The 27,215-nt window shown below is 37.9% G+C and overlaps 1 non-coding gene across 1 annotated transcript; it reads left to right on the top strand.

Annotated features, from left to right (window-relative positions):
- The first annotated feature begins 24,479 nt into the window (after nt 1–24,479).
- On the top strand, nt 24,480–24,585 carry LOC112713138 (small nucleolar RNA R71). The gene has a single exon (XR_003158117.1). It is a non-coding gene; the product is annotated as a small nucleolar RNA R71 (small nucleolar RNA).
- Nucleotides 24,586–27,215: the final 2,630 nt, after the last annotated feature.

Raw genomic sequence — 27,215 nt, 5'->3', positions numbered from 1 at the left:
TGTCCTCATGCTAAACCAAGAAAGACAAGAAAAGGGGTATGAATATTTATTCAATGCAAATAACCTAAATGCACCTATCTATATGAATGCAACTAAATGCAAAGTGATTCTACCTACTTGATTAAAAGAAAATCAATCTCCAATAACACATATGAGCAAGTAGGACTAACATAGTATGATGATTCATGAATCCTACCAATTCAAATATCAAAATTGAAGTTCAAATAGACTTTCAAGAAGAAAGCTCATGAAAGCCAGGAACAAGGAATTGAGCATTGAACCCTCACCGGAAAGTGTATCCACTATAGTCACTCAAGTTTATAGGGTTGATTCACTCAATTTTCATCTAATCATGCTTTACAATATTTGTTTTTCATCTAACCATCAACAATTATTTCATGAATGAATACAAATATCATGAGGAATTATCTTTAGGTTCTAATGGGGCTAGGGTTAAGGTAGGATTGTATATGGTAAAGTGGACTTGAATTTTGAATCTTTGATTAACTTAAACTTTCCCACCTAACCTATATAACAACCTATACAATTCAAAGCTAACCTAACTACCCATTCTTCACTTTTTTCACACACTCAGGCATGTCTCTTTTCAATTCACATCCCATATGCATTGATATTATTGAACTTTACCTTGGGGCATTTGTCCCCTTTTTATTGCATTTCTTTTTCTTTCTTTTTTTATATTTTTTTCTTTTTCTATATTTTTCTTCTTTTAATTTTTCTTTCGTTTTTCTCTCTTTTTTTCACTCTTTTTTTTTTTGATGAATCATATACAAAGGTACCAATGCATATGGTTTAAACATTTAATGCATGAGTATGTACCCAATTCCCAAACTTTTGACAAGAATATAAAAATACCCTTTTATCCCAACCAATGTTCCCAGTTCTCCTAAACTTGATGATAAACACTATCACTAGCCTAAGCTAATCCAAGATCCAAATAAGGAATATTTATTGTTTTTTGCTTAAAATTAAGAACAAATGGATTTAGCATAGGCTCAAAATTTGCTAACAATGGAAGATAAAAGGTAAGGCTATTTACGTAAATGAGCTAATTGAAACAAGGGCCTCAATAATATAAGTGCATTCATACATAAAATAATGGATATAAGGAATCAAACAAATCAAAGTTTACAATCATAGGAAGAGAATAATGCACACAAGAATAAAAATAAGTGGTTATATGATGTAACCACACAATTAGGCTCAAAACTCACATGCTTGTGTTCTTAGCTCAAAACCCATGTTCCAAAATAAATTCTTCAAACAAGTTCAAAATTTTTTTTTAAATTGGTAGGGTGCGCTAAAAACAGTTTCTTGGAAAAGAAATCATCACCCTAACTAAGTAGTCCTAACATAAAAAGAAGTGGTAAAATATATACAAATTCTAACTAACATGCAACCTATCATGCAATGCAACAACTAATCTGACATTGGTGTTGAAAACGGGAAGTGATAACCCACAGAGGTCGGTCATCGACCGAACCTCCCCACACTTGAAGATTGCACCGTCCTCGGTGCATGCAAAGAAGAGCAAGGTGGATGGGTTAATATGATAAGGGAAAAACGATTCCACACAAACTCACCGGCAAGTATACTGGGTCGCATCAAGTAGTAATAACTCACAAGAGTGAGGTCGATCCCACAGGGATTGATGGATTGAGCAACTTTAGTTAGGTGATGAATTTAGTTAAGCGAATTTTGATGATTTGAGTGAAATTTGATTAACTGAAGTAAAATTGCAAGTAAACTAGGGTGTAGAACGAAAATTGGCAAAATCTTAAAGTGTAGAAGAGATAAATTGCAGAAACTTAAAGTACAGGAAACTAAAAGAGCTGAAACTTAAAGTGCAAGAAACTAAAAGATCTAAAACTTAAATTGCAAGAAAGGTAAATGGCTGAAACTTAAAGTGCAAGGTGTTTAAATTGCTAAATCTAAATTGACAAGAAACTTAAATTGCATGAAGAATAAAGGGATTTAGGTATTGGGACTCAAAGTTGAACTAGAAAATGTAAATTGCAGTAGATCAGAGAAGTATAAGATGAAGAGAAATTGCAGAAGAACCAAAATAGAAATGAAAATTTGCAGAAGAAGTGAAAACTAGAAAGAAGGTCAAGATTAGATCTCCAATTCAAAAAACCAGAAAACAAAAAAGAAAGGGAACTCCAAGATGAATAACTTCAGAGAATTCTCCAATCAGAGTTCAAGAACCAAAATTGGAAAATAGAAGTTGCAGAAGAGATGAAAGCAAAACAGAATGGAATCTCAGATCCGATCTCAATTCTCCAACTCTAAAATTCTAAAAAGGAAAATTACAAGAGAGCAAAAAGGTAAAAGAAAAGTGTGAAGTAAAAGGTCCTTCTCAAATCAAATTAGCTCCTATTTATACACTTTTTATTTCCATCATTAAGCACTTGGAGTGGGCTTTTTGGTTTGGCCTTGAAGAAGTGGATCAAGAGTGTTTGGTGCTCCTTCCAGTGGAGCACTCAATGCCCAAAGTGAGCGCTACATTCACTCCCTTTGGTGCGCATTTCTTTTCTTCCTAGCGCTCTCCTAGTGAGCGCTGCGCTCATTTGTTGAGTGCTCTCCCTTGGTGCGCCTTTCCTCATTGGCGCTGCCTTAGTGAGTGCTGCGCTCGTTCTTCAAGCGCTGCACCATTTGGTGCGCAAATCTCCTTAGCCAGCGCTCCCTTAGTGAGCGCTACGTTGAGTATTTGAGCGCTGCTTAGTGCATAGGATGGCCTCCCAACTTGAAAAACCCAAAAAAGTTAACTTAGTAAGCGTGGCGCTCACGTTGGAAGTGAACGCTAATCCAAAATGTTGCTGAGCGTTGCGTTCTCTTTGTGAACATAACGCTTTACTGTTTGTTTCCTTTTTTCTTCATTTCTTCACCTACAAACAACCAAACAAGCAATCAAAGTCTCACCAAAATCACAAGGTCCTTGCATCATTCATAAAGTCAATTAATTCTAGCATAAACCTGATGATTTTGTGTAAACTAAATGATGTTTGATTGATTCAAAATAATCATGAAAATCCACTCCAATCACTTACTTATTGTGCAAGAAAGTGCATAAAACCTAATGAAACAATTGAATAATGCTTGTGAAACTAGCATAAGATGACTTGTCATCACAACACCAAACTTAAATCTTGCTTGTCCCCAAGCAAGCACTAAACATGAGAGACAATGAGATAAAACAGAGAAGCATACATGTTCTTATTTAGCAGGTAATAAAATTTGGTTCATGGGGTTTTACGTAGACAAAATGCAGCTCAATTATTCTTAGCTGTCAGATATGAAATGTCTCTTTGAGGATTCACTAGAGTTGCTGCTATAATTTCTTATTATTTTATTGATCCCTGTTAGATTTTTCCTTCTTTCTTTTGCTTAGAAACTTATTTCTTAATGGTGGCTCATTGTCAAGTGTTACAGCAGCCTTTTGGCTCAATTTTTCTCAACACCTCTTCACTACAGACACTTGGCTTACAATTCTTCTTAGGAACATTGATGCCCAGCACCTCTTTGGGTTATTAAATGCTTTGTAACTAGGTTGCTCTTGATAGTGAACTTTTGGTTGGTAATCCCGGATTAGTTAATCCAAGTTACCAAGTTTTAAAAGACTCCTCATAACCTAATTGTCCAAGCAGATCCTAGTACAAGAAGCACCACAGACATATGTCCTAAGGTCCAATCTATTGGTGTCTAGACATATTATTTGTTTCTTTCATTTTGTTGCCAATTCTTGGCTTTCCTTTTCTTTTTCTTTCTTACTTTTCTTTATTTTCAAGGGATGTTCATTAATTGAAGGTTTTGTAACAGCCACTTAGTTCACACTACAAAGGACATTCTATTCTACAGCTTTTATTATTGAGCTTATCATCCAATCAAGCAATTACCACCACTGAACTCTATTTCTACTCCTTCCACATTGGACAATTACTTTCTATTTCGATCATTTTCTCTTATTCATATAGAGGAAACAAGACATAAATTTAAGGTAGATGAGTGATAACAAACATTCTGGCTAGATCACTTATTTTGAATAACACAGGACAGTAAACTAACAAAGTGTATATAAGGGCAAACTTATCAAAAGGGAGAATAATTCGACTTCCAACTAAAGCACAGTAGACATAAACAGTTGAGTAACAATACAACCTTTTGGTATCTTCGTGTTTAGTCCTTCATCTTCCTTCGTAGCTTTTGTGACTTTCTTGCTCCTGATGTACAATCCTTCCAAAAAGTTGAGTAGTTCTCTGTACTGATAGTGGAAGTTGCTTATCCCCCAAGCACTTATCATGCATGAATGTTTGTATGCTTTTGAAATTTCTTTCGTGTGTGAACACCAAACTTAGTACCTTTCCAACACCCCTTATGCAACAAATCATCCATATACATGAAACCTTGTGCCTTTTCTTGAAGTTAGTAAAACTAAAAACTAGAAAACAGACAATGGTTGAGTAGTTTCCCTGATTGTTTGGAGCTAGTAACCATTTATGCAGATGGTTGAAATGTGTTTTTAAATGAGATTTTTGGTGGAACACCAAACTTAGCATCCTTCATTCACCCTTAAATTATTTTGGTGTGCAACACCAAACTTAGCTCCTTACAATACAGATAAATCTACTTAACCTTTTTATTGAAATAGCTATGAAAAAAAACTACCTCAGGTTGGATTGCCTCCCAACAAGTACTCTTTTAATGTCATTAGCTTGACATCCTTCATTTTTGCTCAACTTAATTCCTGAACCTCCTTCTCTTTGTCCCAATGGCCTCCCAAGTAATGCTTTGCCCTGTCACTATTTGCTGTGAAGATGTCCTTTGTTGCTTCATCCATAAGTTCAAGGCTCCCATAAGGAAGAACCTTTGTCACCAAGTAGGGACCAGTCCATTTGGACTTGAGTTTGCTAGGAAAAACTTTGAGCCTGGAGTTATACAAGAGTACTTGCTGTCCTGGTTTGAACTCCTTATTTGAGATCCTTTTATCATTCCATCTCTTAGCTTTTTCCTTGTATATCTTAGCATTTTCATAGGCCTCCAGTCTAAAATTATCCAACTCATTTAGTTGCAGTAGCCTCTTCTATCCTGCTGCTTAAGAATCAAGGTTGAGGAGTATAGTGGCCTAGAAGGCTTTATGCTGAAGCTCTATAGGGAGGTGACAAGACTTGCCATATAATAACTAAAAAGGAGACTTCCCAATAGGAGTTTTAAAGGTTGTTCTGTATGCCCAGAGAGCATCTTGTAATTTTCTAGCCCAATCCTTTCTTATGTTCCCCACCCACTGTTTTTTCCAAAATCTTCTTCAACTCCCTATTTGCAAGCTCTGCTTGGCCATTAGTCTGTGTGTGATATGGTGTGGCTACTTTATGCATCACTCCATATTTGTGAAGTAGTTTCTCCATTGGTTTGTTACAAAAATGGCTACCACTATCATTGACAAGACCCTTAGGCACTCCATATCTAGTAAAAATGTGCTTCTTAAGGAATTGCAGGACAATTTGTGCATCACATGTGGTTGTGGCTATGGCTTTCACCCACTTTGAGACATACTCTACTACCACAAGTATGTATTTGAAGGAGTATGAAGGTGGGAAAGGGCCCATAAAGTCTATGCCCCAAAGATCAAAGAGTTCTACCTCCAGGATGTAGTTCTGAGACATCTCATTCCTTCTTGCATTGTCAATCCTCTAGCTCTCTAGCACTCATTGCGTAGATGAACGAACTCCCTGGTATCCTTGAAGATGGTTGGCCAATAAAATCTACTTTGGAGTACCTTGGCAGCTGTTCTTTCTAGTCCAAAGTGACCACCATAGGCTGAATTATGGCAGTGCTACAATATATCTTTCATTTCATTCTCAGGAACACATTTCCTAATCATCCCATCTGGACACCTCCTGAATAAGAATGGTTCATCCCACAAGAACTTCTTGGCTTCATTGAATAGCTTCTTCACTTGTTGCTTGGTGAATTCTTAAGGGATCTTCCTTCCAACCTTATAGTTTGCAATATCTGCAAACCAAGGGGCTTGTTGAATTTGTAAAAGATGTTCATCTGGAAAACTTTCTTTCACTGGATGTGAAGCTTCTTGATTTGTGTCTTGTGGTAGCCTTGATAAATGATCAACAACTTGATTTTTACTCCTTTCCTATCCTTTATTTCAATGTCAAACTCTTATAGGAGCAATATCCATCTGATTAGTCTTGATTTGTCATCCTATTTTAACATCAAATACTTAAAGGCAGCATGGTCAGTATAAAATACAATCTTAGATCCAATCAAGTATGATCTAAACATATCAAATGCATAAACCACAACCAATAATTCCTTCTTTGTTGTGGTGTATTTTTTCTGTGCTTCATTCAATACTTTACTTGCATAATAAATGACATGATGTAAATTGCCCTTCCTTTGTCCCAACATAGCACCAATTGTAAGGTCACTTGCATCACACATGAGTTCAAAAGGTGATCCCCAATTTGGGGGTGTGATGATTGGTGCTATTGTGAGTTTGGTTTTTAAAGTTTCAAAGGAATGCTTACAGTTTTCATAAAAAACAAAAGGATTGTCAACCACCAGCATATTGCTTAGTGGTTTAGCTATTTTAGAAAAATCTTTAATGAATATTTTATAGAATCCGGCATGCCCTAGGAAACTTCTAACAGCTCTCACATTAGCAGGCAAAGGAAGTTTCTCTATGACTTCTACTTTTGCCTTGTCAACTTCTATCCCTTTTCTTGAAACTTTGTGACCAAGAACAATTCCTTCGGGCACCATAAAATGACATTTTTCCCAATTTAAAACCAAATTTGTTTCTTGGCACCGTTTCAAGACTAGGGTAAGATGATGCAAGCAAGCATTGAAAGTGTCACAAAAAATAGAAAAGTCATCCATAAAAACTTCAATAAACTTTTCTACCGTATCTGAGAAAATTGATAGCATGCATCTCTAGAAGGTGGTTGGGGCATTACACAACCTGAATGGCATTCTTCTATATGCAAAGACTCCAAAGGGACAGGTGAATGAAGTTTTCTCCTGATTCATAAGGTCCACCACTATTTAATTATAGCCAGAATATCCATCAAGGAAGCAGTAATAGGCATGGCCGGCCAATCTTTTAAGCATTTGATCAATGAAGGGGAGCGGGAAGTGGTCTTTTCTCATGGCATCATTCAACCTTCTATAATCAATACACATCCTCCATCCTGTCATTGTTCTTGTGGGGATGAGCTCATTCTTCTCATTAGTAATGACAGTCATCCCACCTTTCTTTGGCACCACTTGAACTGGGCTCACCCATGAGCTATCAGAAATAGGATAGATAATCCCAGCATTCCAAAGCTTTATCACTTCCTTCTGGATAACTTCTTTCATTGTAGGGTTTAGTCTTCTCTGAGGTTGCACAATCGGTTTAGAATTTTCCTCCAAGAGTATCTTGTGCATACATATGGCAGGACTTATGCCCTTCATGTCAACAATGGTCCATCCTAGTGCATCTTTGTGAGTTCTCAATACAGCAAGGAGTTTTTCTTCTTCTTCATTCAAGGTGTTGTTGATGATTACTAGGAAGCTATCTGCTGTACCAAGGAATATATATTTAAGATGTGGAGGAAGAGGTTTCAATTCTTGGGTTGGCTCCTCCTCTGCCTTGCTTTCAGAAGAGCTTTCAGTCACGTGTTCCCTTGAGGCATCTTGAGCTACTTCTATCTCTCCTTCTTGCTCTTCCTAACTGGTCACTTCAAGCACTTCCTCCACCAGATCTTCTATCATATCCACTCTCATGTAGTTTTCTTTCGCAGGAGAATATTGTATTGATTTGAAAATATTGATGATCATTTGCTCATTGTGCACTCTGAAGATCATTTCTCCCTTTTCTACATCAATAATGGCCCTTGCTGTGGCTAGGAAGGGTCTTCACAGGATAATTGAATTATTTCCTTCTTCTTCTGTGTCTAAGATCACAAAATCGGCAGGGAAGATGAACACTCCAACCTTCACTAATAAGTTTTCCACAACTCCATTGGGTATCTTGATTGATCTATTTGCCATTACAAGTGACATCCTGGTAGGTTTGATTTCCTCTATGGCAAGCTTTTTCATCATTGAGAGGGGCATCAAGTTGATGCTGGCACCCAAATCACAGAAAGCTTTCTCTAATGTCATTTTGCCAATGGTGCATGATATGACAAAACTCTCTAGGTCTTTAAGCTTTGGTGGAATACCCCTTTGAATCACTACACTACATTCTTGAGTTTGAATTACTATTTTTTTCATCCCAGCATCTCTTTTTATTGATAAGCTCCTTTAGGAATTTTGCATACAGAGGCATCTGCTTTAATGCTTCAGCAAGTGGAATATTGATTTCCAGCTTCTTGAAAATTTCTAGGAACTTGGGGAACTATTAGTCTTTGATCTCCTTCTGAAATCTTTAAGGATACGGTAGAGGAGGGGTGTAAGGCTTCACCATCTTCCTCTGTTCTTGTGATTGCTCCTCCATGACTTGCTTTCCCTTCTTTGAAGCTTGTGGCTCTTCCTCCTTCTGTTTAGACTCCTTTTGGTCTTGCTCGTTTGCTGTCACCTCTTCCTTGCCAATGTCCTCATCATTCTCAGCTGGCCTCTTGTTAGATTTTTTCTCCTTCTCTAAGGTTCTTCCACTCCTTAATTAGATTGCTTTGCATTCTTCTTTGGGATTGGGAATGGTGTCACTTGGTAATGCATTGGGTGATCTTTCAGCCACTCTTTGCTTGCACAATTGGCTAATTTACCTCTCTAGATTCCACAGTGAAGCTTCATGGTTCTTGTTGGCCAATTCCTGATGCTTGATCATTTTCTCCATCATTATCTCCAAGTTGGAGATCCTTTGAGCTTCTTGGGGATCGTTGTGGTTGATTGTAGGATGTGGATAGTGGGTGAAAGTTGTTTTGGTTAGTGGAAGGGTTGTTGGGTGGATAGTAGTTGGGTTGAGGTTGATTATTTTGTGGTTTTCTGTATTGGTTTTGGTTAGTGTTTTGATGGTTTTGATGGTTTGTGTTTCTAGAATTGTTCTGCTTTGAGTTTCTCTGCCAAGGCTGCTGGTTTTGGTTGTCTCCCCACCTCAAATTAGGGTGGTTTCTCCAGGATGAATTGTAGGTATCTCCATGGAACTCATTTTGTCCAGCACCTTGATTGTGCATATAGTTAACTTTCTCTTGCTGCTGCTCTTCATAACTCTATTCATTTTGTCCCCATGTAGGTGATGGTTGATTTGTTGTGTTCACTGCAGCTACTTGAAGACCATCAATTCTCCTGGCCATCATCTCCATTTGTTATTGAATCTGTTGGTGCATCACCTTGTTTTGTGCCAAAATGGTATCCACACCTTCTAGCTCCAATACACCCTTCCTTTAAGCTTGTTGGCGCTGCCTTTGATGAGCATAGAATTATTGGTTATTTGCCACAGTGTCTATGAGGTTCTGAGCTTCCTTAGCTGTCTTCATTAGTTGCACTGATTCTCCAGCAGAATAATCCAAGGCCTCTTGAGCCTTTAGAGTCAATCTCTCATATAAATTTTGAAGTCTGTTCCATTCATTAAACATCTCAGGTGGACATTTCCTAATCAAGGATTTATATCTCTCCCGGGCCTCATAAAGTGATTCTCCATCCATTTGGGTGAAGGTTTGCACCTCTGTCTTCAATCTTATGATCCTCTGAGGTGGGTAGAATTTAGCCAAAAATTTGCTCACTAAATCTTCCCAGTTGTTGATGCTTTCTTTGGAAAATGCTTCTAACCATTGAGTAGCTGACGTTAGGATTTTTGCTAGTAAAGAATTTTGTAAAAATATAGTCACGTTGTGAGTATAGATTCTAAACCAACAGAAAATCCCTTCGTACAAACATTTGGTTGTCACAAGTAACAAACCCCTAAATAGATTGATAACCGAAGTATTCAAAACTCGGGTCGTCTTCTCAAGGAATTGCAGGGAGGTATGTTCTTATTATTGGTTATGCAAAGGTATATTTTGGGGTTTTAAAAAGGGTTGAACAAGTAATTTAATTGACAAGAAAAATAAATAAATGACTATAAAATAAACTCTTGGCAAGATATGAGAAATTGGAAGTCCTATCCTAGTTATCCTTATCAGGTGTGATGAGAATTGGGTTTTAATCCCACTTAGTTAACCTTTACTAAAGCAAAGGAAAGTCAAGTGGACTAATTAGTTTGATCCTCAAGTCCTAGTCAATCCATGTGGAAAGACTAGCTTTAGAGCGATCTAGATCAATTAGAATATGCCAATTTCAACCACTGCCGAGTTTGACAACTCAAGAGTTACCAATTAATCAACCAAAGCCAAAAGGGAATAAAATCTACTTGAATGAAAATAATTTGGATAGAGCCCAAGAATCAATAACATAAATTAGAGAAAACAATCATAAGTCTGAAATACCTCGAATTATATTAATTAAGAAAATCCTAACATGAAAAGTTCATAAGCCAAATAGGCAACATAAGTAATACAAGCATTAAAGCATCTGGAAGTAAAAGAGAAATATAAAGTAAAAGGAATATTGAACCTGATGAAGAGTCGAAATCCTAAATCCTTTAAGAGGAATCCTAATCCTAAATCCTAAGAGAGAGGAGAGAACATCTCTCTCTAAAAACTACATCTAAAACCTAAAATTGAATTATGATCTGATATGGATTCCTTCTTTTGAGTCTCTGCATGTTCCTTGACTTTAATCTGTGTTTCTGGGCCAAAAACTGAGTTGAAATGCGGCCCAGGATATCTGCTAGTGACTTTTGTAATTCTGCAGATAACGCACATCACGCGGCCACGTCGTCCACGCAATCGCGTCACTCAGCGTTTTTCGTACCATGCGTGCGCGTCGTCCAAGAATTCGCGTCATTTGTGCAGCTTCCAGTCTGCACGGTCGCGTTAGGCACGCGAACGCGTCACTCTGATTTTTTCCATTTCGCGCGGTCACGTGAGCCACGCGACTGCGTGACTTCTTGCTGGTCATCTCCTTAATTCCTTGTGTTCCTTCCATTTTTGCACGCTTCCTCTTCATTCTCTAAGCCATTCCTACCCTTATGAAGCCTGAAACACTTAACACACAGATCAAGGCATCGAATGGTAATAAGAGAGGATTAAGATTAACTAAATTAAGACCAAAGAAGCATGTTTTCAATCATAGAACTAAACTAGGAAGGAATTGTAAAACCATGCAAATCCTATGAATAAATGGGTGAAAAGCTTGATAATACCACTCAATTAAATACAATATAAACCATAAAATAGTGGTTTATTAACCTCCCCACACTTAATCATTAGCATGTCTTCATGCTAAGCTCAAGGAGACAAAATAAATGAGTAGGGAAGAGCAGGACTCATGCAATGCAACCTATGAATGTGAATGCAACTACATGCTAAAATGATTCTACCTACTTGGTGAAAAATTAAATAAACCTTTCAAGAATAAATATGAACTGGATTTCACTAATTCAAATCACAAAATACAATACAAATAACTTGCAAGAAGAAGATAGCTCATGAAAGCAGGGAACATAGAATTAAGCGCTGAACCCTTACTGGTAGTGTATATCATTCTAATCTTTCAAGTGTCTAGGGTTAATCACTCTATTCTTCTCTAATCATGCTTTCTAAAATTTTGTTCTTCATCTAACCAATCAACAAATATTTAATGTATACATACAAATATCATGAGGTCTTTTTCAAGGTTGTAATGGGGCCAAGGCAAGGGTGAGGATATATGTATGGCTAAGTAAGTTATAAATTGAATCTTTGAGTAACCTGAGCTATCACCTAACATACATACGTTCTATATAACTTCTAAAATCATGCCTAGCTACCCATAATTCCCACTTTTATATCACATACTCATGTATCAACTTTTCTTTTAATTTGTGTCACATATGCATTGATATTAACATTGGGGTAATTTTGTCCCCTTTATTTATTTATTTATATATATATATTTTTTTTTCTTTTTCTTTTTTTCTTTTTTTTCTTTTTTTTATAGAGACATAAAAACTAAAATAACATATCAATGCATACGGAAATTTTAATTTTCTGTTTTACATGAGTAGATACCTAAACTTCCCAATATTCAGAACTAGAAACATGATACATTCCCTTATTAACCCATGTTTCCACAGTTTCCCCACACTTAGTTGATGCACAACCTCTATCTTAAGCTAACAAAAGATTCAATTGGGATATTTAATTTGTTTTTCTGCTTAAGGCTAGTGATGTGGTTATAAAATAGAAGGGATTAAAAAGCTTAAGGTGGCTAACAAGGGTGACATAAAAGGGTAGGCTTTATTTGGGATACGTGAGTTAATAATCAAATATGGCCTCAATCATATGCAAGCATGTAAATACACTAAATATTGGACATATAGATAGAAACAAAATAAAGATTACAATCATAGAGAAGAAAACACACAAGAATAAAATATTTATGGTTAAATAATGTAACCATGTAAATAAGCTCAAATTCTCATAGGGTGTGTGTTCTTTAGCTAAAAAATTATGTTCCAATTTACAATCTTCAAACAAATTTAACACATAGAAAATTTTAATTTTTTTTTTATAATTTAAATTAGTGAAATACTATAAAAAAGTTTCTTGAAAAAGAAAATATTACTTCAACCAAGTAATGGTAATATATGCACAAAATCAAACAAACATGCAATCAGACATGCAAATACAACAATGAAAAACAAAAATTGGTGTTGAGAATAAGGTGACTAACCCACGGAGATCGGTATCGACCTCCCCACACTTAAAGATTGCACCGTCCTCGGTGCATGCTAAGATGTACAAGTGGACGGGGGTTGTTGTTTCGCAGCCGGTGCTCGTTGTAGAGTCTTTCTCTTTACCCTTCCTAGTGGCCATCCTGAAAAGGGAGAAGAGAAAGGGACATAAAGTCAAAGGTATATAGCAAGGAAGAGGGCAGCACGAGTAATAATCATGCCAAAATAGAGAAGAATGTCGTTAACACATGGTCGCGACACCATGAAATTAGGACAAAAATGGAAACATGGCATGATAAATTGAGGCAATTAAATGCAAGATGTTTATTGGCATGCTGGTAAAGGCATGAGTAGCGTAAATCAAGCATTAAAAGCCTTAATGTAATATTAGTCGTGAGAAACTAACAATAACATTTGTATTGACAATTATATTTAATTAATAAAATATTGAAAAGGGTTTTGTGAAAAACAGGCATTAGAGTAGAAGGATAGAATAATTAAGAATGCACAATGCCATACGGGCTTTTTCACAAACACAAAGCATGCATATTAAATAAGGTATGGAAAGTATTAAATTGAACATGCAAGCACCCTTAAAAAAATAATATATAATTCTCAAGCAATTTCTTAACAATCCACAAGCAAAATAATGACCCAAATAAATTTCCAACACCAATTAAAAGAAAAAAGAAAGAAAAAGAAAGGAAGGAAGAAAGAAATAAGGAGGGAAAGAAAAGATTTAGATTTGGGGAAGAAAAGATAAGATATTTGGCTGATCAGGATAAGTTGTGCGGCGCTTGTGACGCAGACGCGTGAGTGACGCGTTCGCGTGGATAGTGCTTTTATGAATTGACGCGGACGCGTGGATTGATTTGTGCCATTAGCGCGAGGGCAGCCTCGCGGTCATGCAACTCTCTGTTTGAAATGCATATTGCCAAATCTTTGGGTGACGCGATTGCGTCAACCTAAATTTGAAAACAGTGCAGACGCGTGGGGCACGCATACGCGTGGCAAGGCTTGTGCTTCTAGCACGAGTCCAGCCCAATTCTAGCTTAACTTTCGGCCATACACCCTTTTTACATCGATTTTGAGGCATGCGTCTGCGTGGGTGACACGGACGTGTGGGAGGCATTTTTCCCACATGACACGGACGCGTCAGCGACGTGGTTGCATGGACCAATTTTTTCCAAAGGCACGCCTCCAGCCACGCTTTTGCGTGACTCTCCATTTAATTTTCTTTTCTTCCCAACGCACATATGACGCGGACGCGTCGGCGACGCTGTCGCGTCGTGTGCGTGAATTTTTTTTTATGTAGTATGCATAATGCAAAATACAGTGAATATCATGCAAAGATTTAGGTTCAAACAAAATTCAAAAACAGAGCAAAATAGAGAGGGAACAATCATACCATGGTGGGTTGTCTCCCACCTAGCACTTTTAGTTAAAGTCCTTAAGTTGGACATTTGATGAGCTTCCTGCTATGGTGGCTTGTGCTTGAATTCGTCCAGAAATGACCACCAATGTTTGGAATTCCAACAGCCTCCAGGGTCCCAAACGAGGCATGTAAAGCCCTTAGGTGAGTTCAAACAGGCTTCAAGGCTCCCGGGGTGTTGAATGTCAGAACAGACTCCAGGATCCCAAACTTTTCTTTTACACCCGTCTTTGTTTTGATCTACATCTTTCTAGCCGGGTGGTGAGTAGTCTAAATTCTCACTACAGTGACCAAACAGCTTCCGAGATCCTTTCAATTGAGCTTGACACCAATCCTTGCACCTCAAATTGAAGTGTGAAGCATCATTGAATCTTGCATACCAGCTCTGAGTGCGAGTCATTTCCCTTTTGCTCTTAAAGCCGCAAAGAGCTCTAAGCTGGCCATCTGTTTCAAGTAAACCATATTCAAGTGGAAAAGTAAAGGTAAATGTCAAGGATTTTACCCACTTGAAGTTGGAGTTGGGTGGCGATGGCCTTGGGATAAGTGTTTCCAGTGGTTCTGCAAGCTCTACTCCCTTGTGGTCTTCAGTGAATTCCTCCACTTCTTTGCAAACCTTTTCCATTCCACCCATGTCCTGGTCAAAGTCTTCTATATCTTCCTCATCACTTGAGTTATAATTATGAGGTTGAGAAAAGTCGACCTCTGTATCATCTTCGTATTCACTTGGGGAAGATTCTTTAGTCTCAAAGAATTCACTTGCGGATGCAAGTTCATTATTAAGAGAACTTGAGTGGTGACTATCATCATTAGGAAAACTTGCGTCTTGGGTAATTCTGTCTAATTCTTCATAAGATACCTGTCTTGGGGGTTGTGCACTATCCTCCTTAGCATTAATTGTAACGTCTTTGACGGAATTCTCCACAATTCTGGATTCTTGCGGAGGTTCAGCATCTCCTAAATCTTCAACCAACTCTTCTTCTTCTACAATGACAGCATCCTCTATTTGTTCCAGTACGAAGTTATGCTCTATGCTATCCACTGGAGCTTCTTGTGTCTTCTTCACACTACGTTCTTCATTAGATTCTCCACATGAAGCCATAGGAGTTCCTTGAGTGTCCGAACGTCTAGAAGATAATTGATTTATTGCTTGCTCCAGTTGATGAAGGGTTGCATTAAATTGGTCTACTGATTCTTCAAAGCAAACCTGTGATTCTTGGCTTGATGGATATGGACATGGTGCATAGGGGAGTGGTGGTTCTTGAGAGTAATTGGATTGGTATTGGGGCGGATAAGGATCATATGGTGGCGAATGGTGAAAAGAAGCTTGTGAGTATGGTGGGTTAAGGTTGTGTTGAAAGGATGGTCTCTAAGCATAGGGTGGGGCTTGTTGATAGCGACAAGGGGGTCCACCAAATCTATCAGTTAGGTATGCATTGTAGAATGGTCTCCGTCCATGGTATCTAGGAGGGTGTTGTTGCCTAAAGGGGTGATCAGATCCTCTTGGCTCCATCCATCTTTGATTGCTTAGACCTTGATGCATAGTCCTGTTATAGCTTCCATTCCTTGCAACAAAATTAGAACCAAACTCAAAGCGAGAGGGGTGAGAATTCATACTAGTTATCAGAAATAAAGGGGGAAGAGAAAAAAAAAACAAATAAACAAGTAATAAGAAAAATATTTACAATAACCAATAATAAGGCACACGTTTGCAATTCCCCGGCAATGGTGCCATTTTGATGTTAGGATTTTTACTAGTAAAGAATTTTGTAAAAATATAGTCGCGTTTGAGTATAGATTCTAAACCAATAGAAAATCCCTTCGTGCAAACATTTGGTTGTCACAAGTAACAAACCCCTAAATAGATTGATAACCGAAGTATTCAAACCTCGGGTCGTCTTCTCAAGGAATTGCAGGGAGGTATGTTCTTATTATTGGTTATGCAAAGGTATATTTTGGGGTTTTAAAAAGGGTTGAACAAGTAATTTAATTGACAAGAAAAATAAATAAATGACTATAAAATAAACTCTTGGCAAGATATGAGAAATTGGAAGTCCTATCCTAGTTATCCTTATCAGGTGTGATGAGAATTGGATTTTAATCCCACTTAGTTAACCTTTACTAAAGCAAAGAAAAGTCAAGTGGACTAATTAGTTTGATCCTCAAGTCCTAGCCAATCCATGTGGAAAGACTAGCTTTAGAGCGATCTAGATCAATTAGAATCTGCCAATTTCAACCACTGCTGAGTTTGACAACTCAAGAGTTACCAATTAATCAACCAAAGCCAAAAGGGAATAAAATCTACTTGAATGAAAATAATTTGGATAGAGCCCAAGCATCAATAACATAAATTGGAGAAAACAATTATAAGTCTGAAATACCTCAAATTATATTAATTAAGAAAATCCTAACATGAAAAGTTCATAAGCCAAATAGGCAACATAAGTAATACAAGCATTAAAGCATCTGAAAGTAAAAGAGAAATATAAAGTAAAAGGAATATTGAACCTGACGAAGAGTCGAAATCCTAAATCCTTTAAGAGGAATCCTAATCCTAAATCCTAAGAGAGAGGAGAGAACCTCTCTCTCTAAAAACTACATCTAAAACCTAAAATTGAATTATGATCTGATATAAATTCCTTCTTTTGAGTCTCTGCATGTTCCCTGACTTTAATCTGTGTTTCTAGGCCGAAAACTGGGTTGAAATGCGGCCCAGGATCTCTGCCAGCGACTTTTGTAATTCTGCAGATCGCGCACGTCACGCGGCCGCATCGTCCACGCGATCGCTTCACTCAGCGTTTTTTGTACCACGCGTGCACATCGTCCACGCATTCGTGTCATTCATGCAGCTTCCAGTCCGCGCGATCGCGTCAGGCACGCGAACGCGTCACTCTGATTTCTTCCATTTCGCGCGATCGCGTGAACCATGCGACCGCGTGACTTCTCACTGGTCATCTCCACAATTCCTTGTATTCCTTCTATTTTTGCACGCTTTCTCTTCATTCTCTAAGCCATTCCTACCCTTATGAAGCCTGAAACACTTAACACACAGATCAAGGTATTGAATGGTAATAAGAGAGGATTAAGATTAGCTAAATTAAGACCAAAGAAGCATGTTTTTAATCATAGAACTAAACTTGGAAGGTATTGTAAAATCATGCAATTCCTATGAATAAGTGGGTGAAAAGCTTGATAAAACCACTCAATTAAATACAATATAAACCATAAAATAGTGGTTTATCAGTAGCCCTATCCCTCAAGGAAAATAGAAACAGCAGCAACTTTAGATGTCTGGGTGTACACCATTTGTCTTAACTATGTCACATATCCTTATAAAGATGGCTAGATGTTGATTTGGATCTTCCAAGGAACCTCCTCCATAAGAACAGTTGTTCTGCACCAGTGTAATGAGTTGAGGCTTCAACTCAAAGTTGTTAGCATGAACATTTGGAGTGACTATGCTACTCCTACAGTTTTTTGCATTGGCGAAGGTGTAGGAGGCTAGAATTCTCCGTTGGGGTTGGCCATTGTTAGCTGGTGGACGAAATTGTGATCCTCAAAGTTGGTCTCTTTGTACTTGTATAAAACTTAAATATTGGCTCTATCAAAAATACCCCAAAGAGATCATGGTATGATAAATTGGGATCTTAATAATCCCTGGTGTGATCATAACTCCGTTCAACTTAACCAGCAAATGTACTGGGTCATCCAAGTAATACCTTACGTGAGTAAGGGTCGATCCCACAGAGATTGTTGGTATGAAGAAAGCTATGGTTACCTTGTAAATCTCAGTCAGGCAGATTAAATGGTTTATGATAAGTTCGAAAATAAATAATAAATAGAAAATAAAATAGGATAGAAATACTTATGTAAGTCAATAGTGGGAATTTCAGATAGGCGTATAGAGGTGCTATGCTCCTCTTGAATCTCTACTTTCCTACTTCTTCCTTCAATCCTTCTTACTCCTTTCCATGGCAAGCTGTATGTAGGGCATCACCGTTGTCAATGGCTACATCCCATCCTCTCAGTGAAAATGGTCCTATGCTCTGTCACAGCACGGCTAATCATCTGTCGGTTCTCAATCAGGTTGGAATAGAATCTTTTGATTCTTTTGCGTCTGTCACTAACGCCCAGCCTTCAGGAGTTTGAAGCTCGTCACAGTCATTCAATACAGGAATCCTACTCGGAATACCACAGACAAGGTTAAACTTTCCAGATTCCCGGAATCCTACTCGGAATACCACAGACAAGGTTAGACTTTCCGGATTCCTATGAATGCCGCCATCTATCTAGCTTATACCACAAAGATTCTGTTGGGGAATCTAAGAGATATGCGCCCGGCCTAAGGTAGAACGGAAGTGGTTGTCAGTCACGCGCGTTCATAGGTGAGAATGATGATGAGTGTCACGGATCATCACATTCATCAAGTTGAAGTGCAACGTATATCTTGGAATAAGAATAAAAGAGAATTGAATAGAAAATAATAGTAATTGTATTGAAACTTGAGGTACAGCAGAGCTCCACACCCTTAATCTATGGTGTGTAGAAACTCCACCGTTGAAAATACATAAGTGAAAGGTTCAGGCATGGCCGAATGGCCAGCCCCCAAAACGTGATCAATGGTCTCCTAAGATGAAGAATAAAACAAAACTGAGACCAAAGATGAAACGTGGTCAAACGATGACTAATACACTAGTAAAAAGTCTTATTTATACTAAACTAGCTACTAGGGTTTACATGAGTAAGTAATTGATGCATAAAGCCACTTCCGGGGCCCACTTGGTGTATGTTTGGGCTGAGCTTGATCTATCCACGAGCTGAGGCTTCTCTTGGAGTTGAACGGCAAGTTATAACATGTTTTGGGCGTTCAACTCCGGGTTGTGACGTGTTTCTGGCGTTTAACTCCAGACAGCAGCATGTACTTGGCGTTGAGCGCCACTTTACGTCGTCAATTTCCAAATAAAGTATGGACTATTATATATTGCTGGAAAGCTCTGGATGTCTACTTTCCAACGCCGTTGAGAGCGCGCCATTTGGAGTTCTGCAGCTCCAGAAAATCCATTTTGAGTTCAGGGAGGTTAGATTCCAACAGCATCAGCAGTCCTTTGTCCGCCTCCTATCAGAGTTTTGCTCAAGTCCTTCAATTTCAGCCAGAAATTACCTGAAATCACAGAAGCACACAAACTCATAGTAAAGTCCAGAAATGTGAATTTAACATAAAAACTAATGAAAACATCCCTAAAAGTAGCTTGAACTTACTAAAAACTACCTAAAAACAATGCCAAAAAGCGTATAAATTATCCGCTCATCACAACACCAAACTTAAATTGTTGCTTGTCCCCAAGCAACTAAAAATCAAATAGGATAAAAAGAAGAGAATATACTATAAATTCCAGAATATCAATTAATATTAATTATAATTAGATGAGCGAGACTTGTAGCTTTTTGCTTCTGAACAATTTTGGCATCTCACTTTTTCCTTTGAAGTTTAGAATGATTGGCTTCTCTAGGAACTTAGAATTTCGGATAGTGTTATTGACTTTCCTAGTTAAGTATGTTGATTCTTAAACACAGCTACTTTTATGAGTCTTGGCCGTGGCCCTAAGCACTTTGTTTTCCAGTATTACCACCGGATACATAAATGCCACATACACATGACTGGGTGAACCTTTTCAGATTGTGACTCAGCTTTGCTAGAGTCCCCAGTTAGAGGTGTCCAGAGCTCTTAAGCACACTCTTTTGCTTTGGATCACGACTTTAACCACTCAGTCTCAAGCTTTTCACTTGGACCTGCATGACACAAGCACATGGTTAGGGACAGCTTGATTTAGCCGCTTAGGCCTGGATTTTATTTCCTTGGGCCCTCCTATCCATTGACGCTCAAAGCCTTGGATCCTTTTTACCCTTGCCTTTTGGTTTTAAGGGCTATTGGCTTTTTCTGCTTGCTTTTTCTTTTTCTTTCTATTTTTTTTCGCCAAATTTTTTTTTCGCAAGCTTTTTACTTTTCACTGCTTTTTCTTGCTTCAAGAATCAATTTTCATGATTTTTCAGATTGTCAATAACATTTCTCTTTGTTCATCATTCTTTCAGGAGCCAACAGTTTTAACATTCATAAACAACAAGATCAAAAATATGCACTGTTTAGGCATTCATTCAGAAAACAAAAAGTATTGTCACCACATCAATATAATTGAACTAAATTCGAAATTCATGTACTTCTTGTTCTTTTGATTAAAAACATTTTTCATTTAAGAGAGGTGAAGGATTAATGGAATTATTCATAACTTTAAGATATAGTTACTAAACACTAATGATCATGAAGTAGAGACACAAAACATAAATGAACACAACATAAAAACCGAAAAGTAGAAAGAAATAAGAACAAGGAATGAATCCACCTTAGTGGCGTCTTCTTCTTGAAGGACCAACAATGTCCTTAAGCTCTTCTATGTCCCTTCCTTGCCTTTGTTGCTCCTCCCTCATTGCTCTTTGATCTTCTCTTATTTCATAGAGAATGATGGAGTGCTCATGATGTTCCACCCTTAATTGTTCCACATTGTAACTCAAATCTTCTAAGGAAGTGTTGAGTTGTTCCCAATAGTTGTTGGGAGGAAAGTGCATCCCTTGAGGCATCTCAGGGATTTCTTGATGATGAGCTTCCTCATGCATCTCTTGAGATCCATGGAGGGTCTCTCTTACTTGCTCCATCCTCTTCTTGGTGATGGGCTTATCCTCCTCACTGGAGATGTCTCCTTCTATGATAACTCCAGCTGACTAACATAGATGGCAAATAAGGTGAGGAAAAGCTAGCCTTGCCATGGTGGAGGGCATTTCGGCTATCTTGTAGATTTCATTGGAGATGACTTCATGAACTTCTACTTCCTCTCCAATCATGATACTATGAATCATGATGGCCCGATCCACAGTAACTTCAGATTGGTTTCTAGTGGGGATGATGGAGCGTTGAATGAACTCCAACCATCCTCTAGCTACAGGCTTGAGGTCCAGTCTTCTTAGTTGAACTGGCTTGCCTTTGGAGTCTCTTTTCCATTGAGCTCCTTCCACACATATGTCCATTAGGACCTGGTCCAACCTTTGATTAAAATTGACCCTTCTAGTGTAGGGGCGTTCATCTCCTTGCATCACGGGCAAGTGGAATACCAACCTCACATTTTCCGGACTAAAATCTAAGTATTTCCCCCGAACCATTGTGAGATAATTCTTTGGACTCGGGTTCATACTTTGATCATGGTTCCTAGTGATCCATGCATTGGCATAGAACTCTTGAACGATTAAGATTCCGACTTGTTGCATGGGGTTGGTTAGGACTTCCCAACCTCTTCTTCGGATCTCATGTCGGATCTCCGGATACTCATTTTTCTTGAGCTTGAAAGGGACCTCAGGGATCACCTTCTTCTTTGCCACAACATCATAGAAGTGGTCTTGATGGCTTTTGGAGATGAATCTTTCCATCTCCCATGACTCGGAGGTGGAAGCTTTTGTCTTCCCTTTTCCTTTTCTAGAGGATTCTCCGGCCTTAGGTGCCATTGATGGTAATGGAAAAACAAAAAGCTTATGCTTTTACCACACCAAACTTAAAATATTGCTCGCCCTCAAGCAAGTAAAGAAAGAAGAGAAGAAGAAGAATAAGAGAATATGTAGGAGAAGGAGAGATGGTGCTTCGGCCAAGGTAAGTAAGAGGGGTTGTGAGGTGTGAAAATGAAGTAAAATGGAAGGGTATATATAGGGAAAGGGGAGAGGGTAGGTTCGGCCATATGGGGTGGGTTTGGGTGGGAAAGTGTTTTTGAATTTTGAAGGTAGGTGGGGTTTTTGGGGAAGAGTGGATGGATGTGAGTGTTGAAGGGGGTAATTGGGAAGAGAGATTGAAGTTGTTGGGAAGTGTGACATGGGGAAGAGTGAAATAGGATTAGGAGGTAAGGTGGGAATATGTTAGGTGGGGATCCTGTGGGGTCCACAGATCCTGAGGTGATCCTGTGGGGTCTACAGATCCTGAGATGATCCTGTGGGGTCCACAGATCCTGAGGTGTCAAGGAATTACATCCCTGCACCAAATAGGCATGTAAAATGCCTTTGCATACCATTCTGGCATTTAAACACCGAGGTGATGCACGTTCTGGGCGTTCAACGCCCATGTGAAGCATGTTCTGGGCATTCAACGCCCATGTGTAGCATGTTTCTGGCGTTGAACGCCAGTTCCATGCTTGTTACTGGCGTTTAGCGCCAGCTTTTCTCAAGGCACATTTCGGCGTTCAAACGCCAGAATGTTGCTTGTTTCTGGCGTTCAGCGCTGGATTCATGCTCTGTTCTGGCGTTGAACGCCAACCAGATGCTCCTTACTGGCGTTGAACGCCAGTCTGTCCTTCCTCCAGGGTGCGAATTTTTTTCTGCTGTTTTTGATTCTGTTTTTAATTTTTATGATTTTTTCGTGACTCCTCATGATCATGTACCACAAAATAACAATAAAATAAAATAAAATAAAAATTAGATAAATAAAATTGGGTTGCCTCCCAACAAGCGCTTCTTTAATGTCAATAGCTTGACATTGTGCTCTCATGGAGCCACAAAGGTGATCAGGTCAATGTTGTATAGTCCCAACACCAAACTTAGAGTTTGGATATGGGGTCTTAACACCAAACTTAGTGTTTGGTTGTGGCCTCCCAACACCAAACTTAGAGTTTGACTGTGGGGGCTCTTCTTGACTCTGAACTGAGAGAAGCTCTTCATGCTTACTCTCCTTTAACACAGAGGGATGGCCATGTGCCTTAAACACAAGGTAGTCCCCATTCAATTGAAGGACTAATTCACCTTTGTTGACATCTATCACATCTCCTGCTGTGGCTAGGAAAGGTCGAAAGGTCTTCCAAGGATGATACACTCATCCTCTTCCTTCCTAGTGTCTAAGATTATGAAATCAGCAGGGATGTAAAGGCCTTCAACCTTTACTAACACGTCCTCTACTATTCCATAAGCTTGTCTCAATGCTTGTCTGCCAATTGTAATGAGAACAAGGCAGGTTGTACCTCAATGATTCCCAGCTTCTTCATTATAGAGAGTGGCATAAGATTTATCCCTGACCCCATATCACATAGAGCTTTTTCAAAGGTCAATGTGCCTATGGTACAAGGTATTAAGACTTTGCCAGGATCTTATTTCTTTTGAGGTAAAATTTTCTGAATCCAGGTATCTAGTTCACTAATGAGCAAGGGAGGTTCACTTTCCCAAGTCTCATTACCAAACAACTTGGCATTCAGCTTCATGATAGCTCCTAAATATTGAGCAACTTGCTCTCCAGTCACATCTTCATCCTCTTCAGAGGAAGAATAGTCTTCAGAGCTCATGAATGGCAGAAGGAGATTTAATGGAATCTCTATGGTCTCTATTTGAGCCTCAGATTCCTTTGGATCCTTAATAGGAAACTCCCTCTTGCTTGAGAGACGTCCCAGGAGGTCCTCCTCACTAGGATTTTCGTCCTCCTCCTCCCTTGTGCATTCGGCCATATTGATTAAATCAATGGCCTTGCACTCTCCTTTTGGATTCTCTTATGTATTGCTTGGGAGAATACTGGGAGGAGTTTCAATGACTTTCTTACTCAGCTGGCCCACTTGTGCCTCCAGATTTCTGATGGAGGATCTTGTTTCACTCATGAAACTGAAAGTGGCCTTTGACAGATCAGAGACTAAATTGGCTAAATTAGAAGTGTTTTGTTCAGAATTCTCTGTCTGTTGCTGAGAAGACGATGGAAGAGGCTTGCTATTGCTCAGCCTATTGCGTCTACCATTGTTAAAGCCTTGTTGAGGCTTTTGTTGATCCTTCCATGAGAAATTTGGATGATTTCTCCATGATGAATTATAGGTGTTTCCATAAGGTTCACCTATGTAATTTACCTCTGCTATTGTAGGGTTCTCAGGATCATAAGCTTCTTCAGAAGCTGCCTCTTTAGTACTGTTGGATGCATTTTGCCATCCATTCAGACTTTGAGAGATCATGTTGACTTGCTGAGTCAACACTTTGTTCTGAGCCAATATGGCATTCAGAGCATCAATTTCAAGAACTCCCTTCCTCTGGGGTGTCCCATTATTCACGGAATTCCTCTCAGAAGTGTACATGAATTGGTTATTTGCAACCATGTCAATGAGTTCTTGAGCTTCTGTAGGCGTTTTCTTTAGGTGAATGGATCTACCTACAGAATGGTCCAATGACATTTTCGAAAACTCAGATAGACCATAATAGAATATATCTAATATGGTCCATTCTGAAAACATGTCAGATGGACAACTTTTGGTCAACTGCTTGTATCTTTCCCAAGCTTCATAGAGGGATTCACCATCTTTTTGTTTGAAGGTCTAAACATCCACTCAAAGCTTGCTCAGCTTTTGAGGAGGAAAGAATTTATCCAAGAAGGCCGTGACCAGCTTCTCCCAGGAGTCCAGGCTATCCTTAGGTTGTGAATCCAACCATATTCTAGCTTTGTCTCTTACAGCAAAAGGGAAAAGCATGAGCCTGTAGACTTCAGGATCTACTCCATTCGTCTTTACAGTCTCACAAATTTGCAAGAACTCAGTTAAAAACTGGTAAGGATCTTCAGATGGAAGTCCATAAAACTTGCAGTTCTGTTGCATTAAAGCAACTAGCTGAGGCTTAAACTCAAAATTATTAGCTCCAATGGCAGGAATGGAGATGCTTCTTCCATCAAATTTGGACGTTGGTTTGGTAAAGTCACCAAGCATCCTTCTTGCATTATCATTATTGGGTTCGGCTGCCATCTCCTTCTCTTGTTCGAAAATTTCTGAAAGGTTACTTCTGAATTGTTGTAATTTAGCTTCTCTTAGTTTCCTTTTCAAAGTCCTTTTAGGTTCAGGATCAGCTTCAACAAGAGTGCTTTTGTCCTTGTTCCTGCTCATATGAAAGAGAAGAAAACAAGAAAAGAAGAGGAATCCTCTATGTCACAGTATAGAGATTCCTTTATGTTAGTAGAAGAAGAAAGGGGAGAAGAGTGAAGGAGAATAGGTTCGGATTTTTAGATGAAGAGAGGTGAAGAGAAGTGTTAGTAAATAAATAATTAAATAGAATAAGAAAAGAGAGGGAGAATTTCGAAAATAATTTTGAAAAAGTGGTTGGTGATTTTCGAAAATTAAAGATAAGATATGATTAAAATTAAAATTTAAAACAATTAAAAAGAATTTTTGAAAAAGAGAGAGGTATTTTCGAAAATTAGAGAGGGATAGGTAGTTAGTTGGTTTTGAAAAAGATAAGAAACAAACAAAAAGTCAAATAGTTAGTTAAAAAATATATTAAAATTAAATTTGAAAAGATAAGAAGATAAGAAGTTAGATAAGATATTTTGAAATCAAATTTTGAAAAAGATAAAATTTTGAAAAAGATAAGATAAAAAGATAAGATTTTTAAGAAAAAGGCATTTTGAAAAAGATTTAATTTTTAAAATGACTTAACTAACAAGAAACTACAAGATAAGATTCTAGAATTTAAAGATTGAACCTTTCTTAACAAAAAACTAACAAACTTCAAATTTTTGAACCAATCACATTAATTGTTAGCATATTTTCGAAAATATGATATAAAAATAAGGAAAAGGATTTTGAAAATAGTTTGAAAAAGAATTTAAAAAGATAAGATTTTTAAAATTGAAATTTTGACTTGACTTGTAAGAAACAACTAATTTTAAAAATTTTTGACCAAGTCAACCCAAAATTTCAAAAATTTGGAGAGAAAAAAGGAAAAGATATATTTTTGATTTTTTTGAATTTTTTTAATTATGAGAAAGAAAAAAACAAATATGACCAAAACATGAAAATTTTGGATCAAAACACTTAATGCATGCAAGAACATTATGAATGTCAAGATGAACACCAAGAACACTTTGAAGATCATGATGAACATCAAGAACATAATCTTGAAAAATTTTTGATGCAAAGAAAACATGCAAGACACCAAACTTAGAAATTTTTAATGCTTGGAAAATATGAATGCAAAGATGCACATGAAGAACATCAAACAACACAAAACACGAAATCATCAAGATCAAACAAGAAGACTTGTCAAGAACAACTTGAAGATCATGAAGAACACTATGAATTCATGGAATTTTCGAAAAATGCAAGAAAAATTTTTAAAGCATGCAACTGACACAAAACTTAAAAATTGACTCAAGACTCAAACAAGAAACACAAAATATTTTTAGTTTTTATGATTTTATTAATTTTTTTGGATTTTTATTAATTTTTTTCGAAAACAAAGTTGGAAAAAAAACGAAAAAGAAAAGAAAAATTTTGAAAAAGTTTTTGAAAAGAAAATTACCTAATCTGAGCAACAAGATGAACCGTCAGTTGTCCATACTCGAACAATCCCCGGCAACGGCGCCAAAAACTTGGTGGACGAAATTGTGATCCTCAAAGTTGGTCTCTTTGTACTTGTATGAAACTTAAATATTGGCTCTATCAAAAATACCCCAAAGAGATCATGGTATGATAAATTGGGATCTTAATAATCCCTAGTGTGATCATAACTCCATTCAACTTAACCAGCAAGTGTACTGGGTCATCCAAGTAATACCTTACGTGAGTAAGGGTCGATCCCACAGAGATTGTTGGTATGAAGCAAGCTATGGTTACCTTGTAAATCTCAGTCAGGCAGATTAAATGGTTTATGATAAGTTCGAAATAAATAATAAACAGAAAATAAAATAGGATAGAAATACTTATGTAAGTCAATAGTGGGAATTTCAGATAGGCGTATGGAGGTGCTATGATCCTCTTGAATCTCTACTTTCCTACTTCTTCCTTCAATCCTTCTTACTCCTTTCCATGGCAAGCTGTATGTAGGGCATCACCGTTGTCAATGGCTACATCCCATCCTCTCAGAGAAAATGGTCCTATGCTCTGTCACAGCACGGCTAATCATCTGTCGGTTCTCAATCAGGTTGGAATAGAATCCCTTGATTCTTTTGCATCTGTCACTAACGCCCAGCCTTCAGGA

The sequence above is a fragment of the Arachis hypogaea genome, chromosome 1, assembly GCF_003086295.3.
Source record: "Arachis hypogaea cultivar Tifrunner chromosome 1, arahy.Tifrunner.gnm2.J5K5, whole genome shotgun sequence".
Classification (NCBI taxonomy): Eukaryota; Viridiplantae; Streptophyta; class Magnoliopsida; order Fabales; family Fabaceae; genus Arachis; species Arachis hypogaea.
Note: the sequence above shows the minus strand (reverse complement) of the source record. Positions and strands in the feature narration are given on the sequence as shown.